This window comes from Lathyrus oleraceus, chromosome 3 (assembly GCF_024323335.1).
Source record: "Lathyrus oleraceus cultivar Zhongwan6 chromosome 3, CAAS_Psat_ZW6_1.0, whole genome shotgun sequence".
NCBI classification, from domain to species: Eukaryota; Viridiplantae; Streptophyta; class Magnoliopsida; order Fabales; family Fabaceae; genus Lathyrus; species Lathyrus oleraceus.
Genome location: NC_066581.1, coordinates 424180608 through 424199368, shown reverse-complemented (window position 1 = coordinate 424199368; position 18761 = coordinate 424180608). Strand labels below are relative to the sequence as shown.

General features: G+C 36.9%; 1 long non-coding RNA gene across 1 annotated transcript; it reads right to left on the bottom strand.

The window, feature by feature from the left end:
• Positions 1-14782: 14782 nt before the first annotated feature.
• LOC127129359 (uncharacterized) lies at positions 14783-15495 on the bottom strand. Its single transcript, XR_007806314.1, has 4 exons — positions 15363-15495; positions 15063-15245; positions 14876-14986; positions 14783-14803 (listed from the first exon to the last, which is right to left on the bottom strand). It is a non-coding gene; the product is annotated as an uncharacterized LOC127129359 (long non-coding RNA).
• Positions 15496-18761: the final 3266 nt, after the last annotated feature.

Sequence of the window (18761 nt, the reverse complement as noted above, 5' to 3'; positions counted from 1 at the left end):
GATGCTTTGACATTTATGAATGTACGCTGTTACTGAAGTATGGACAGATTGGTCCTGTACAGTACAACAAATTTTTACAGTCTGTTTTCAGGAAGATAACAGACTTAGCATATGGTCTATGCTTTGGATGTCAAACTAAATGTTGTGACATTCGCTCCAGACAACATATGCTAAATTGTAGGTTGTTTAGTTTTTCTGTTTTAGCATTTTTCTCAGGCTATTCTTCAGGAAGTCAACAGCTGAGCTAAAATCCAGGAAACCAACAACTAAGCTACAATTAATGAACCTAACAAATAGCCTATTTGTTAGTAACCTAGTTGTGGAATTTAGGTTAACTCGCTTGACCTTAAATTCAGGAAATACAAGTACAAGGCCCAAGTGCTGCAATATAAAATGATGGCAATCCTTCTTTCAGAACTCGGGGATTTTAGGCGTGAAGATTGTGTGTGTCCATCATACTTCACTGTTGTATTTTTGTGTGTCTTGTATTAGGTGTATCTTGTGAGCCAAGCTATTATCACTGAGATGATTGCATTGGTATAGGGTGTTCATTGAGTTGTAAGTGTTGTGTCACTCTAAGCTTTTAAGCATGAGTGCTGTGTATCTTGATTAAAGCTGTTAAGCACAATCAAGAGTTGTTTGAAGTGTGACTTCAAAATTGTTTTTAATCTTAATTAAAGGTTGTAATCAATGAGGTGATTGAGGGGGAGTGACTAGGAACTCTGATCTTAGTGTAAGATTGAAATTGCATTGGGTAGGTATTAAGTGATAGGGTTAAATAGTTGGTTTAAGGTCTGAATTAATACTACTAATAGTGGATTTCCTCCCTGGCTTGGTAACCCCCAGACGTAGGTCATGTTGGACCGAACTGGGTAAACAATTCCTCGTGTTATTTACTGCACTTACTTTTTAAGTTCTGCATAATTCTTGTCTACGCAGAATTGGATGTCATAACAACCCGTGTGACATCGAAAGTCTGTTAACTAGAATTTCAAGCTGCAATCTAGACATCTTCACTCTAGAGGTGCCTTCATGAGTGGTTTTGAGAATATTCCAAGCATCCTTAGCCACCTCACAGTTGTTCACCATTCTAAAGATGTTCTTATCAACCCCATCGAATATAGCATTCAATGCTTTAGAGTTTCCAAGGGCTAGTTCATCCTCTTCCTTGGTCCATTGTTCCTCAGCCTTCTTATCAGTTGTAACTTCTCCTTCCTTAGTAATAACTGGATGTTCGCAGCCTGTTAGAATAGCCTTCCAAGCCTTATTATCCAAAGATTCCAGGAAGGCTACCATTCGAGGTTTCCAGTAGACATAGTTAGATCCATCCAGAATTGGTGGTCTGTGAACAGATGCTCTGTTTCTATCCATAGTACCAGAAAGTAACGTCCCTAGATCTCACCCAGAACCAGAGCAGGATGCCTGCTCTGATACCAATTGAAATTCTGGTATCAGATATGAGATGTCGAAGGTAATGTCACGACACTAATATCTGAAGAGTATAAACATGATAAAAGATAAAGAACAGTAATACAAGTGACACAAGCAATTGTTAACCCAGATCGGTGCAAACTCACCTACGTTTGGGGGCTACCAAGCCAGGAAGGAAATCCACTAAACAGAATTAGTTCAAAGACTCTCAATAAACAACTTCAAGTTATAGTCTTTTCACCTAATCTCTACCCGTGTGACTTCTATCTAAGAACTCTTAGATATGAGATCCTACTCACTCCCCCTCAATCACAGCAGTGATGTAAAAACAAATTTCACAATGAAAAGAAGACACTCTTCAAGAACACATACTTGATCTTGCTTAAAAGCTTCAACCAAGTAAACACACACTCATGCTTCAAAGCTTAAAGTGGACAAATTACAACTCAAAAGTCAGTCCAATTCAATCATCTATGGATGAATGAAAGGCTCACAATACACACGACCACACAAGACTAAAACCCTTATTCTCTCTCAATATTTCGTTCGTTATTTCTTGTGTATCAAAACCAGGTTTTCCATGCCCTTCATATAGAAGTGTTTGGCTGGGCTTGGACATCATAAAACCCTAAAATTATTTTCCATTCATATCTTCTCATGACAGCTGATTATATCTCGTTGGAAAATAAGTCAATCTGGTTGTAGTTACTGATTGAATGTCGCGATCAATCATACATAGATTAGCATAAAAAGCGCAATCACACAATACATAATATTCAGACTGAATATTATGTATACAGATGTCTTGACATCGGGTCTGACATCTCAGTAAAATCCTGCACATTCACATTTTAAACACCCTGCAGAATCATGTTATTTTATGTCAAGAGAACACATGTGACAACGTGTGAACACTCTAGGTTTTACCAAAATTGATGCCAACACATAGAACCAACAAATATGGCCTAAGATTAATGGTCTTGCCTTGAAGTAAAAGCTCTTCTGGACCACTCGTTGACCAAACTTTGACCTTGGGAATTAAAACCCTAATTTAGAAACCTAGCTTGATCATTTGCTTGAAATTCCCTATCTTGTATAATAATAAAAATGAAACAACATATATTTTTGTATTTAAAATAAGGTTAGCAAACTTAGAATGCAAGCAAGCAAAAAGGTAAAAAGAAAACACAAAGGGAGTTTGATAAGCAAATAACATTCATAACAACTCTAATGAGAAACTAGCATCCATTAACTACTAATTCAAATTAACTTACCAGTTTCACTAACTAATTTTAACTAATCTAACAGTTTCATTAATCTAACTAACCATTTCAAATTCACACTTAACAGTTCATTAACTAATTCACAAACTCCTAATTCACTAACTGTCAAAACCTCAACTTATTAACTGTCAATTAATAATGCTAAGTCTCTAACTAACTTACTCATGGAATCAACTAACCTTAACACGTGACCTGACCCCTAACCTCTTTTTCCCTTGCTGCCCAAAAAATTTACTCCAAATTCAATATATATATATATATATATATATATATATATATATATATATATATATATATATATATATATATATTAATCATCAATATCTTGCTAACCACAATCCCTTTCCTTTCTTTTATTTTTACTTTTCACAAAATAAATGGAAAAATCTTCTTGTTATTTTACTTTTCCATAAACACAATTCTAAATATAAATCTCATTAAACATGTAAAAAAAACAAATCTATTGATAACAATGCAGCTAATATTAAATGTAACTCTGGGCTCCTAATTAACCATGATGAAGACGACGGTGAGGATGATTGTGAATTGCCAGGTGAACTAGCCAGGATCCTTGAGCAAGAGCAAAAGGATATTCATCCACATCAAGAGTTGATAGAGGTTATCAATTTGGGTACCGAATAAGCCACAAAAGAGGTGAAAGTTTGGGCATCTATGGAAAAACATGTGCATACATAGTTGGTTAAGTTATTGGAAGAGTATGTAGAATTCTTCGCTTGGTCCTATCAAGATATGCCCAATTTAGACACTAACATCATTAAGCATCACATACCATTCAATCCTGAATGTCCTCTAGTCAAAGCAGAAGCTCAGAAGGACAAGACCAGACATGGCACTCAAAATCAGAGAAGATTTTAAGAAATAGTTTGATGCTGACTTCTTAGCCATATCTGAATATCCTCAATGGGTTGTAAACATTGTACCAGTCCCAACAAGGATGGTAAAGTCAGAATGTATGTAGACAACCGAGACCTCGACATAGCGAGTCCAAAGGATGATTTGTCTTTGCCTCATATTGATGTCTTAGTTGACAATGTTTCTTAGTTCCCCGTCTTCTCATTCATGAATGGTTTCTCTGAGTATAATCAGATAAAAATGTCTCCTAATAATATGGTATATACTACTTTTATCACTTTGTGGGGAACTTTCTATTATAAAGTCATGCCATTTGGTTTGAAAAACGTAGGGGAAACCTATCAAATAGCCATGGTAACCCTCTTACATGATATGATCCATAAAGAGATAGAGGTTTACATGGACGACCTGATTGCCAAATCCAAAACTGAAGACGAGCACCTTGACCATCTGAAGAAGTTGTTTGCGAGACTCTGGAAGTACAAGATATGGTTGAATCCTGCAAAGTGCACCTTTTGAGTCAGCTTTGGTAAACTTCTGGGGTTTAGTGTCAATCAACGAGGCATTGAAGTTGATCCCGACAAGGATCGTGTTATTCAAGACATGCCACCTCCTAAAACAGGAAAGCAAGTTTGAGGCTTCTTGGGTAGACAAAACTACATCTCAAGATTCATCTCCCATCTGACAGCGGTCTGCGAACCAATATTCAAGTTGTTGAGAAAGAATTAAATGATCGAGTGGAATGATGATTACCACAGGGCATTCGACAAAATAAGTAAATACTTGCAAGAACCATCGATCCTAATACCACCAGTTCTAGGTAGGCCATTAATAATGTATCTCAAAGTATTGGATGAATTAATGAGTTGTTTACTTGGGCAACATGACGAAACAGGCAGAAAAGAACACACCATCTATTATTTGAGCAAGAATTTCACTAATTGTGAGACTAGATACTCACTTTTAGAGAAAACTTGTTGTGCTCTAGCATTGGTTGCTCGACGCCTAAGGCAATACATGGTGTATCACACTACTTTATTGATATCCAAAATGGATCCAATCAAGTACATATTTGAAAAGTCTGTTGTCACTGGAAGAATAGCTCAGTGGAAAATGCTACTGACCGAATATGATATTCAATATGTCACCAAAAGCCATCAAAGGGAGTAAGTTGTCAAATTATATCGCTCATCAACCTATGGAGTGTTATCAACCAATAAGGTTTGACTTTCCAGATGAAGATATCTTGTTTAGAAGAGACTATGAAATTTAGACCCTGACAAAAGACCCGAACCAGAACCGCGATGGACGCTCTTGTTTGATGGTGCTTCAAATGCTCAAGGTCATGGGATTGGGGCAATTCTTACTTCTACAAAAGGCTATCATCTTCCTTTCACATCAAGATTATGTTTCGACTGCACCAATAATATGACATAATACGAAGCATGTATTTATGGAATTGAATCAACCATTGATCTAATGATCAAAATCCTAGAGGTATACGGAGATTCAGCTCTGGTCATCAGCCAAATAAAAGGGGACTGGGAAACTCGTGATCACAAGTTAATTCCATACAAGAAATACATCTTAAAGTTGATTCCCTACTTTGATAAAATCACTTTTCATCATATCCCTAGAGAAGAAAATCAACTAACAGGCGCTTTGGCTACCTTGTTGTCCATATTCAAAGTTAAGTGGGCTAGAGAAGAACCCTCCATAATAATTAAACACCTGAACGAGCACACATATTATTTAGCAACCGAGGCAAAACCTGATGACAACCCTTGGTTCTACGATATCAAAATGTACCTAGAGAAACAAAAGTATCTTGAGAACTGTCCATTACAGATATGAAGACTTCGAGGAAACTATCAGCCAAATTCTTCTTCAATGGTGACATGTTGTATAAAATAAATTATGACTCTGGCTTGCTCAGATGCATTGATAGACACGAAGCATACATGATCACAAAGGAAATCCATGAAGGTTGTGAAGCAGTCCATGCTAATGGACATGCTATGGATAAGAAAATCCTCAAAGATGGCTATTATCGGATAACTATGAAGACTGATTATTTCCATTATGTCAGAAAGTGTCACAAATGTCAGATCTATGCTGACAAGATCCATGTGCAACCAATTCCTTTGAACGTCTTGGCATCACCTTGACCCTTCTCTATGTGGGGAATTGATATAATTGGAATGATCGAACCGAAAGCTTTGAATGACCATCGCTTCATTTTAGTCGCTATTGATTACTGTAGCGGTGCATTCGTGACCATCGAGCTATGGATAAACCCGACGTCGTTGAAAAGTCAGAGTCGCCACCACGGCTTATTTTCTTCCAAAGGAAAAGGGAAAAGTATGAACAAAATCCAAAGATAAGAAGTTTTCAAATCAAAACTAATAAAATGTCATAGATTACAGGTAAGGGGGTTTATCACACAGAGGGAAGGTATTAGCACCCAATTTGTCATATGTACTCCTAGGGAGCCCTTTTTGTGTGCAAGTGTTTTTGTTGAAAAGATATTTGATAAAAATGGAATGGGGGATGAGAAAATAATTCATTTATTATATTTTTGTGTTTGACAAGACATTCGGTTTTATGCCTACGTACCAACATAAAAATGAGGGATCAAAACCCCGTAGTTCGTGGTAAAAATTTCAAATAAGTTGGTGAGTTGATTTTAACAAAACTTTTAAAGGAAAAAGGGCACAAAATGGCCAAAAGATTTAAATGAAGTTGTTAGATCTTTTTTCTTTTGTAATTGGAGTCAATATAATTAAGTTTATTCACAAGTTTGATCAAAGAAAATGTTTTGAAAATCAATGGCATAAGGCGAAACTTTCTACTCATTAAAACATGCCTGAGTTGAAAATACAAACAAACAAAGTTTTTTAAAAAGGAGGGAAAGATTTTGAAATTTAAGAAGGAGAAGAGGAGATGAAGGGACTACCCTAAACAAGATTTAAAAGTTTAAGAGTTGAGAAGATCTGACCAATGGGGAGAAATTCACAAGACAATAATGTCGGATAGAAACTCATTTCCTTTGGACTATTGAGAAAGCAACAAGCATAAGCAACATCCAAGCAAATAATAATGAAGACCAATGCATCAAATAAAGATAGCCATAACATCCAAGAAAGCACTCCAATAGCAAGCAATCTTCAAATGTCTTCAAATGTATCAAATGAAATATTCATTGGCAAACTCATAGAAATAATCATCAGACAATCAACAATAATAACAATATAACAATTAAGGACATAGACAAAGTGACAGATGAACCCAAGTGGAAATCAAGGCTTGCATCAGAGGAAAGGTACTTTCATGGATAGCTATCATACCCCAAAATTCACCCTACCATTTACAAGTTCATCTAGGTCACTAAAAATTAGCATTTGCATCTCCTGATAAGCATTCATCTCATCCATACATCCATTGTATCATAACACATTCCACTTTCATTTGAAAAGCATAAAATCATGGATTCTAGGGTTTAATCACACATGACATTGAATAGGATGTGAGCATTTCATCCTGGTTGTTTCCATCATGGAGCATAGCTTGAAGCCCTGCTTTTGGGGCCATAGTTGTGGTCATGACTTTGATTCATAGGCGTTGGACTGTGAGCATCATCAAGATCATTCAAGTTCTTGAAGCCCTGGTTTCTGATTATGGCATTATCCTCTATGGTGTATGCATTCAAGAATGAGGATTCATCTAATTCATATGTTCTGTTATGGATGGTTCATTTGCTTGATGAAGATTCATGGTTTTGACTCATTGGGTAGGACTCATTCAAGGTGTTATAATTTGTTTCTTGATTAAGTATCATTTGGTTGGCTTTGATTGATTGGATTTCGAGTCTTGGAACATGGCACGTTTCATCTGGTCTAAGGGCATTGTATTATTCATTCAAGCTCATTCCATACAAGTCATTACATATCATTTCATCCAAAATTACACATTTCTACCTAAGTTGACTTTGAGTCAACTGTTGACTTTTTTGTCAACCAATTGACCAAAGCCAACCATAGTTTCCCACCATTTTATGTCTCAATACGATATATTACCATTTCAAAACCATGTTCATTAAGCCTTTCTTCTCCCTCAATCCATAACCATCGTGATTGTATTCATCCATTTCTAAATTCATGAGCATAAATTTTCCATATTCAAAATAACCATATTCATTGTAAATATTCCATTTCATTCATTTTCAACCAATGCATCCATAGTTCATTTCAATTACATAACCATACATAAAACATTTCAATTCCAATTTAACTTTCCAATTACATTCAATTTTTAAGCATTTTTATTCAATCATTCAATCCCAAAACTATAAAGATTACAAATCCATGTTCCAAATTACACTTCAATTCATATATTCAACCATTCATTCTAATAGTATAGTAATTCCACAATAAAATTATGCACTAACAGTTCTCAATAACTAACTGCTAACTGCATAATTGATAATTCCACAATAAAATTATGCACTAACAGTTCTCAATAACTAACTGCTAACTGCATAATTGATAACTAACTGTCATTCACTCTCTAATACCTAATACATTCATTTCATAAATAACCTGCAAATCCGATTCAACAAAACTTCTCAAAGGGCAGTGAAAATCTAACAAAAACCATTCCAGAAAAATTCAGAGGAGCATAACTGAAACAAAAAAGCTGAAGGGAGAAGAACTCACAGAAAATTTATATACATTTGAGCAATCCCTAACCCTTTCCGGAATTGAACAACTTCTAACCGCTTCCTAATTAAATCCACAACTCGAGACCACCTCTAACAGAATCGGATTCTCTTCCAATCTTCCTCAACCATAATAGAAGCTCTAATTTCTTTCCAACAATCAATCTTCAATAGAACCCGGAAGATGCTACGAAAACCCCCCATTCAAACCTCTCCAACATACCTTCACTTCCCTCAACGACTTCCTAAAAACCTTCAACCATAATCTCCCTCCTAATAACCCAAAAACAGAATCTCCAACAAACCCGATAATCAAATTCCTCAACTCTTGATAACACTCGGCAACTGTGAATAAAAGAGGACCTCCAACTGATGATAAAGTCGACAATCACCCTTCAAACCGGCGAACCCAGAAACCGAAATTACTGTCAACCTCCAAACCAAAACTCCCTCAATCCCTCTCCATTCTAATCCCTTCACATAACAGAACTGGACAAACTGAACCACTCTCAAAAACTTCAACGAAGACCTCAACCGAATAACCTTTTCGCAACCAATTTCTAACTAACTTCCAAACAGAATAAGAAAACCTGGATTTTTCTTCAACACTCTCAAATCTCTTCCTCTAACAGAACGTTTCACAACCATAACTTCCATAACCATCCTCATTGAACCGGACCACCCCTTCAACTGAGGCCAATCCTCCATCACCCTAACTGCTTCACTACCCATCACACTCAACGAAAAAATTCCAACTGAAAACTCACCTTCAACTCACCACGTTCACCCTTCATCGCCACAAATTTCAACACCTTACAAAATCCTTCAATCGAACCCAACCTCCATTCATCAACAACGACACAAATAGAAAAACTCAACAAGAAAATTGGAAACAGAAGCACACAGAAGAAGAAGACATCCAACAAAGAGGATAACAGAGAAAGCGAAGGAAGAGAAATAAAACTCACGGCAATAAGGTTAGATAATCTTCATCCATCTCCGAGTCGCCGGAGAGCTTCAAGCCGAAACACCTTCATTCTTCGACGACACATTATCGTCACTCCTCGCCATGGCACACGCTTCATCATCGTGAGGCAACAATTCGAGCAGGAGCGTGGAATTTCATAAACACCTGGAGCAACGAGCGATAACGCTTCACCATGCAGCAATTTCCAAATCCTTGTCACGAACCCCGAACCTTCAGAGCATCAATGTCAGCACCTTCGCTCAGCAAAGAAATTCCATCGAATACAACATCGCAACGACGTGCACGGTAATGTGTTTCTTCCCTTAATCTATTCAATACCGCATGCAATTTCAGTTTCGATTCCAATTCAGGCACGAGGTGGAGCGCGGATTCAAGGATTTTATCTTGATTCTTGCATGAATTTCATGTGCCTCGGAACCGAATGATTGCGTCGCGAATGAAGACTCTGTGTCTGACCTAAGATTTTTGAATTGGGGACGGAAGGCGTTGGATTGAGTTTCGTTCGTATTTGTGTCTTTCGTATGCATTGCGTGTATTTCTGTTGGCTACACGGACGTGGCCAAGAACATGCCAAAACCTCGTCTAGGTGTTAAGAGAATTGGGCTTTTGGCCAAATTTTTCATTGGCTACACCCCTCCGTCAATGCCTATGCACCCTGGCCTGTTAATTTAGCTTCTTAACCCCATTAATCCACGGTTGATCTTGGTTTAAGTTATTTTTAATTCCTTTTATTATTAATCTTGATGCTGGTCCATGGTAGAATTAGAATTTTTTTTATACTTGGAGTAATTCTTGATAATTGAAGATTAGGCATTAGCATAATTTTAGTGAATAGCTAGGTTAGGTAATAATTAGAATAATTTTGATCATAGGATATAATTAGGTTTAATCATGGTAATTTGAGTTTGATTTTTTTAGAATTTGACTCATAATTGATTAACCATGTCATGATTAGAATATTAGTCATTAGGCTTCGATATTTCGTTTTGTGGTCTTAGATTAGATAATATGGTTAGATGTTGATTTTATCATGATTCGCTTTAGGTTTAATTTTCCATTTAGATTCGTCTATCATATTAGGTTTTCTCATGCTCATGATTCATTAGGTTTGAACCTGTGATTTGGATTTTTAGATTTCTCACTTGATTAAATTTGATCCTAATTCATGCTTAGGTAGATTTTAACTTTTAAAACTAATATTCACTTTAATTGTCCATTTAATCGATTAATTTGGTTTATGATGTTATTGTAAATTGAAAATCCCATTTGAATTTAAGTGATGGATGTCTTGTAGGTCTAATTTCATTTTTCATGATTATATGATAGATCTTTGATTACTCTTCATTGATTAATCCATTACCATTCGAATCGATTTTAACCATTGTATATGCTTACATATTGTTGCATCATCCTCACTCATTCGACTTGATCTCATGCTAACCCGTTTGTTGTCTTGCATTTCCGTATGTGACTTTGAGATTCAAGTTCACTTCTAGCTAGCCTTGCTACTAACCTATCCCATAGTCTTGTATTGTTTGTAGTTCCATGCCACTTGTATGCTTTAAACCATGTACATAGTTTAATAGTTTGTAACTTGTATTTTCCTTTCATCCCATGTAGGTTGTATTGTATGGATTCATCCCCCCATTGTGGGTCAAATGTTCCCCCACCCCATAATCATATAATAACTTACATTTATTGCTTTCTAGTTAATTCACATGCATGATAATCAAAGAAGGATTAAACACAAAACTATAAACCAAAGCATTTCGAAAGAAACAAAAGATACTTGATTCAATGTCAAGTTATTTTCCAAATAAAACTCACACCATCGCAACGTGAATACTCGATCCAACATCAAGTGTTCTCCATCCACTCCATGATCATTGATCCACATCTTTTCTCCATCCTTTTCTCAACCTCATTCTATCTCTCACCTCCACTCTTCACTCACACTTTTCATAATAAATTCAAACACTTGATCCAATGTCAAGTTCCTTTTTCAAAACCATTTTCATAACAAATCAGAATGCAAAATGGGGTGTACGTGTTTGTACATAACATTCAAGTACTTGGGTTGTCGGTCGTACCTAACCTGAGGACCCACCACTTGACTTTCCCCCTTAAAACATCTAATGATTCAAACAAGTTAGATCTTGGTGCTATGAGGGAGAAAACGAGTAGTTAGGACTCCATTATCCTCTCAATTCCCAAGTACTCTGATTATTGACCGTACTTAGTCAAGGGTCAGATGCTTGTCGACCTCTAAGTTCCAATGATTAGACTCACCAAACTCTTTTCACAATTAAAATATCTTTTTTGGATGAAAAGGAGTGGTTAGGATAACATTATTCTCTCAACTCCCGAGTTCTTGGACTGTTGATTGTATCTAGCCAAGGGTCTGATGCTTGTCTCTGTACATAAATTCAACCCCAACAAATCAAATCATCTTTTGCCTTAGGGATTTCTCTTCAAAACCTTTCAAAAAGGATGTGTTACTTCCGTTGTACCGTGAACGACGTTTAAGCCTCCATGTGCAATAATGTATTGTTTAACTACTAGAGTGTGATCCAAGCGTATCCACTTTACCGCAAACAAGAAAATACTCCCCGCTCCCATGACAAAGTATACAAGCAAGGGAACAGTAGCACACGAACGTTAATATTGTTCAGTAAAAACAACCAAACAAATGTTCTGTTTGTGAGCCGAACTACGAAGCTCTGACTTCCTCATTGCACGTATGAGGATACGTAGGCATAAGGGCCCAAATCCTTGGAGAGCACACTAAATTAAAACTAATTCTCTCCCCACCTTATCATTTCATTCCCGATAGCAAGCAATATACAAATAAACAACATCCACACGCATTTGATACGAGCAAGTGGTTCCCATGGAGTACCATGGATGTGAGGGGTGCTAATATCTTCCCCTTACATAACCAACTTCCAAATCCGCTCTTGGTTGCGAGACCATTTCTCTCATTTAGGGTTTTATCGTTATTTCCCTTCCTTTGGAATAAATAAAATTCGGTGGCGACTCTGTATTTTTCACGGCGCTTCAGCTGGCGAGTCTTTTGGGGATAATATTCCTCAAGAGTGTCAAGCCTAGCTTGCCTGTATCCTTTTCCTTGGATGTTTACTTCTGTTATCATTTGTTTTATTTATCCATTCCTGTTATATATTCGTGTTATAGATTATCTTGTTGTGGCCTTGTGGGATGGATATTGTTTGAGTGAAAATCCCAATACACAGGCTTAGAGAGTTAACATAAGATATGAGGGACTTCGTGTCGACCTGTCGGACGTAGTTATCTTGAGAGGGAGACACGGACATCCCGCTTGGAATAGATTCTTTTTGGAGTTTTGTTGGCACGTGAATCACGTTCGCGCTGACAGCCATTCTTCCAAGGAGAGTCCATGAATCCAAGGACCTTAGACAACCCATGGCTTTCGAAGCTGCGGGAAACCTCACTTAGAGGAGATCATCCCAGAGGTATTGTTAACTCACAAGTTGTCTTGTGGTGACAACGATACTTTGGCCTCATGATCCGTGAATCTAAACATCTTCATAAGTTTTAGTACTCACCTTATGAGGGGACATGGTCGTTTCTTGCAGGGAAATAGACCTTCAACATACCTTGAGCTTCACAATCAGATAGTCCAAGATGTTGTGAACCCTTGGATCCTTGATGTTGCATGCCATTTCATCACAACATTCAGCATATGCATTCCTTCGGGAACATAAAAACCTGTTGCATTCATGCATCATTGCATTTCATCAGACCTACTCAAGAAAGCTCATTGTTATTTGGCCTTCGTCTAGAACCTACTATGATCAAGCTGATTACCCGACATCTGTTCAAGCCAGAAGTATGTCTCGAGTTACCATGGGCGAGTTGCTGGAAAGTCATGAAGCTTTAAGCTTGGAACTCAACAAACTGAAGAGTCAGTTTGGTCGTGCTTTCGATATCATGAATGTACTATTGAGCTATCATATGCCAGTTGTTGTATCAGAAGTGATCACTTCTGTGAATGTGCGTAACTCTATTCCACACCAAGAGTTGCCTCAGGGACACCATCCACAACCAGGATCTTTAAAGGCCCCATGTCAGTAGTCATCTCTTATTCCCCGACCCAGGTAGAGCAACCCAGTGCATAATCAATACCCCAATCAACAAGGGAACTATGCTCGACAAGGTCAAAGAAAGACAAAGAAGGCAGAGAAGCATATGGATCATGTTCCTATGTCATACAATAGACTTCTCCCTCTCATGCTTATGCACTCATTGGTAAAGCTAAGGGAAGCTAAGGCCCCTCCAACGCCTCTTCCTCCAGACACTACAACAAACAAGATCTTAGACAGCGTTTTTTTTAGCCTTAGACAGCGCTTTAAAGCGCTGTCTAAACCTCCGCTGCTAAAGGTTTAGACTGCGCTTTTTTAAATCTTAAAAGCGCTGTCTAAGCCCCCCCCCCCCCTTAGACAGCGCTTTGGCCAAAAGCACTTTATAAGACCCTCTTATTTTAAATTTTTTTAGGTATACCTTAGACAGCGCTTTTGAAAAGCGCTGTCTAAGCCCCACCCCTTAGACAGCGCTTTGGCCAAAAGCGCTTTCTAAGACCCTCCTATTTTAATTTTTTAGGTATACCTTAGACAGCGCTTTTCAAAAAGCGTTGTTTAAGCCCCCCCCTTAGACAGCGCTTTTGCCTAAAGCGCTTTCTAATCCCCCCCTTAGACAGCGCTTTTTACAAAAGCGCTGTCTAAGGTATACGAAAATTTTTGAAGCTTTTGTTTTAAACCACATTTTTTCCAGGTTTATAAACCAGAATTTCTACCTATTTTCAACCAGATTTTGACAGACAATTATCACATTTTATATATGCCATTTTGGCCTTTTTTCTACCAATTTTTGGCTAACAAATATATATATATATATATACCAATTCAAACCAATTTTGCCTTAAATGTATCAAAATATATACAAATTTATGTACACATTTACAAGTCATTACATATACTACAAATGTACACATTAATTACACAAATTTATGAACAAACATTGAGCTCTAACATGAATTGACACCACTCCTCTTTGATTTCGTCCACTTGATCCTTTGTATAAATTGCACACTTGAATTCCTCAAAGTACTACATAATAATATAACATATTTTGAATTAATTCCAACTATTTAATTATATGAGATATGTGTAAATATAAAAATAACTCATAAGTTAGAAATACATACATCGGTGGGAATCTTTAATTGGCCCAAAGCAAGAGTATCTCGCATAAACCTCAACATGAAATACCCGCAATCTATTTGATTACGTTGTTGAGGACACTACATATGAAAAAAAATATGGATTATAAATCCTATGTTTTATCAAGTGTCATCACTAATATAATAAAAAATGTGGTAATTAAAAATATACCGCCACTTTAATCCATGTAATGGAGTTGGCGCCCCTCCTTGAGGTTTGGATAACTCGTTGGGCCTGAAAAGCTTGTAGGACGCTAATAAAATAAAAATGAAGCAATTAGAACGATTCACATAAACTAAGAAAAATTTTGAACATTCTCACTTACGTGTCAATTAGGACCTTCATATCCGGGTATGTTGTCCAATCATTTCCTAACGAGTCAAGATAATACACAATTTCTCGGATAGGATTGATTGCGAGCAACAATCAATGTCCACTGTAATGATTAGGCAAATGTTAGATGGTAACTTGGAAAATAATTATAATAGATGAATTTAGAATGAAATGCTAACCCGGTATTAAACGGTATAAAAAACAACTTCTCCGCATCTTTATTGTCCATGAGGATCCGAAGAACGTACTCCGTCACGGTATCCGGTCTATTTAAGATTAAAACTAAGTTGACGGTCGCGGGTGCTAAGAATCCGAATGACACGTCCAAACCATTGGGGCGCATCAATTTGTCATACAAAAACCTAATATAAAAACATCATTAACACCTCTTTTGAAACATAAAGTAAACCGGATTAACATAAAGTAAACATCATTAACATAAGTTGTTTAATTAATAAAACAAAGTAGACCGGATTTACCTAATATATGTATTGACAACGTTGACGCCGATTTCTTCATGACTAAAAACTTGCATGAAGTCTTCATTACCAATCATTTGGTCGTAATCAAAGCCGAAAATCCCTACCTCCATATGTAGGGTCCGAACACCTCCGATCGGTATATCGGTCATCTCTAGAAATGTCCTGAGGCACGACCTATACTTGGTGGTAGTTTTTTTCCTAGCTACGGTCTTCTTAGCACCAGAACTTTTTACCCGTGCGGAGGCGTTGCTAACCTCCTTTTTTTGTTGTGCGGAGGCATTGCTAACCTCATTTTCTTGAAGCTACATGTCATATAAATAGTTAGATCAAATTAAGAATGTAACAACTTCCATGAATATATGTCATATAATTGTATATTACCTCTTTTCTTGAAACCGTGGACTCGGTATGCCGTGGAATCGCATTATCTTTTGATTTGGATTTTGTGGGAGTCTATTTAACATAACCAAGGAAAATATGTAAGTAAAATTTTAAGCATAAATTTTAAACTTTGAATATACACATTAAAGTTAACATAAGTTTTAAGCATACCTCATATCCTACGCATATGAGGTTTGTCGGCCATGCAACAAACGAACCTACTGCTTCGTGCATCGTTGTTGCATCCGAATCATCGCTAGGATATGGTAATGCTGCATTCGGCTCAACTGCAATATCAACTGATACCTTCAAACATCCAGTAGGGAGCTCTCTAGTGTGGAGTAATACTCCGCTAACGTTATGCACTTTTCCCTTGCCAACCATCTGATAGTATGGTGACGACAAATACAGCTGACAATGGGAAATGCCCTAAAACCAATAATAACAAGAAATCGTTAATGTGTATATATGTCAAATACATAATTTAAGCAAATAGTTCAATTTAAGACAATTATATGTAATTACCTCTGGAATGTTCGGCTGGAAGGTACAGTTGATACTGTTTTTGTCCGAAGCATCTTTGTATACTGTTGAGGCGCTAGCCTCTCTTTCTCTCCTCAATGCATCAAGCTCAGCTTGCATGGCTTCCAATCTTGCATGAAGCTCCCGATTACTAGGAGCCTTTCCTTTTTTAATACTCAGGGAGGTCGGAGTGACTCCAAATCCCTTACCCCTCACCCGACCAGAATACTCAGGGACATCTAATGCCCGACTAAGTATGCCCTTAGTATCATCGGGAGATAAAGACTGAGATAGCTCCTCCTGAAAAATCAGATGAATACCGTATACTTGTCAAATATTTGTGTATAAAAATGTTATTCAATTAATGAAAAAATGTTATACTTACACATTTCTGGTATACGTGTAAAACTTCTTCTTGAGGAACTCCAGATTTGCCCACACGGGCTTCCTTCCACAAAACATGTGCAGGAAGAGATGTTTCTGAACTTTCCTCCTTCTGCAGCTACACATTAAGTCATACAATTTGATCAGATAAAACTAATATATGATGAACAAATTTGTTATCGCAATTTATAAATACTTACCATGGATTGTTCTAAGCGTCCATATCTGACACGTCCTTTTCGGTACGGATATGCGGGACTTGATGCTCTTTCCCGATTTGTAGCACTTATTCTTTGAAAAACCGGGTCTTGTCTTTTGGATTTGAAAGCTTCCCATTCTTCAGCCGATATCAAACTTTCATATTTTTTAGGAAGCTCCGCATCCACAAAATTACCATCCGCATCCTTAAGGAACTTGGATGATAAAAATGTCCGAAACCCTCTTAGAAGCTTTCCGGCCAATTTCATACAAAACCTCTTCTTTCTTCTTCGATGTTAAAACATCGCTAAGAAAAACATACAGATTGATAGTTAGTATCGGTAATTGAAAAAACATAATTGATACCGTATAATTAAGGGCCAAATGATTGTACCTTTATCTCACTCCAAATTTTTTCTTTGGACTCATTCAGCTCTTTGTTTCTCCAATCATCACATGTAATGGGAATTTCATTCCTTACTAGTGCACCGATAAAACTAGTTAAGGTATGCCCATTAGGTTCTATAAGCTGTCCCTGGTTGTTCCAATAGACATCTAGTATGATGCCTCGAGATCTTCCTTGGACCACCCTTCTCATTACTGTGATGCCTCTTCGAATTTCTTCTTCCGCGGATACTTTTTTACTAACTTCCTCATGTTGGTCATCAGCCATGTCTAACCTGTAATAAACCAAGGAAACCATCAAATATCAAATATAACTTATAATCAAAGCAATTGAAAACAAAAAATAAAGAAATCATGCATTATCAGATATAACTTATAATCAAAGCAATTGAAAACAAAATATAATGAAATCATGCATTATCACATATAACTTATAATCAAAACAATTGAAAAAAAAATAAAGAAACCATGGATAATTTACCTAAGTCACTAACATCTCTTTCTTTTCTTTGTTGGAATATTAATCACTTGTTTCTTAGCAATGCGTACGGATGAATTGATCCAAATTCCCTCATTATGATCGTTTCTTATATATGACTCATCCGGTATAAGATCCTCAACTTCATCATTTCTATTCAACTCATTCCGTCTAATGCATGACTCATTCTCAACATCAATATCACATTGATCGACATCGCTATCATCAGTCACTTTGTTAGAGAAAAGCACTATAGACCATTTTGTACTCTTCGGGTCATTCACATAGAACACTTGTTTAGCTTGAGATGCTAGAATAAAAGGTTCATCTTTGTACCCCACCCTAGTAAGATCAACTTGCAAAAATCCAGACTTATCCATTCGTATGCCACTACTATTCACCCACTTGCAACCAAAGATGGGAATCTGAAACTTCTCGTAATCAAACACCCAAATGTGCTCAATAACTCCAAAATATGACAAATTTGCATATTTGGGGTTTAAGTCCTTCATACTTGATATATGCATTGCTTCAGCTAGCACGGTGACACCACTATTTTGCATAGTACTCTTATCATCTTGTTCTTTGGTATAAAATGTGTATCCATTAATTGAATATGCGCTATGAGAAAACACATGCAAACTTGGACCATATGCCAAACATCTCAACATTTCTGTTACCGAAGAAGGATCTGAAGAGCGCTTCAAATAAATATGATCCTTCAACCATTGTATGAAACTTTGATTGTGCTCTATAACTATCCAATTTTCATTTCTGTTCGGATTTAACCTTCGGAGTACATCCTTGTGCATTTCAACATATGGCTCAACCTCATTATTATTGTGCAGAACATACAAATGAACTTGATCCCGTTCATCCCTTGATATTGTCACAATTTTATTCCCAATTAATCTTTTACCTTCCATTTTGTCGAAAATCTGAGCTCTGGGGAGTCCAATCGATTGAACGTTAGACAAATATTCAGTACAAAACTCAACAGCTTCTTCAACAATGTATCGTTCAACAAT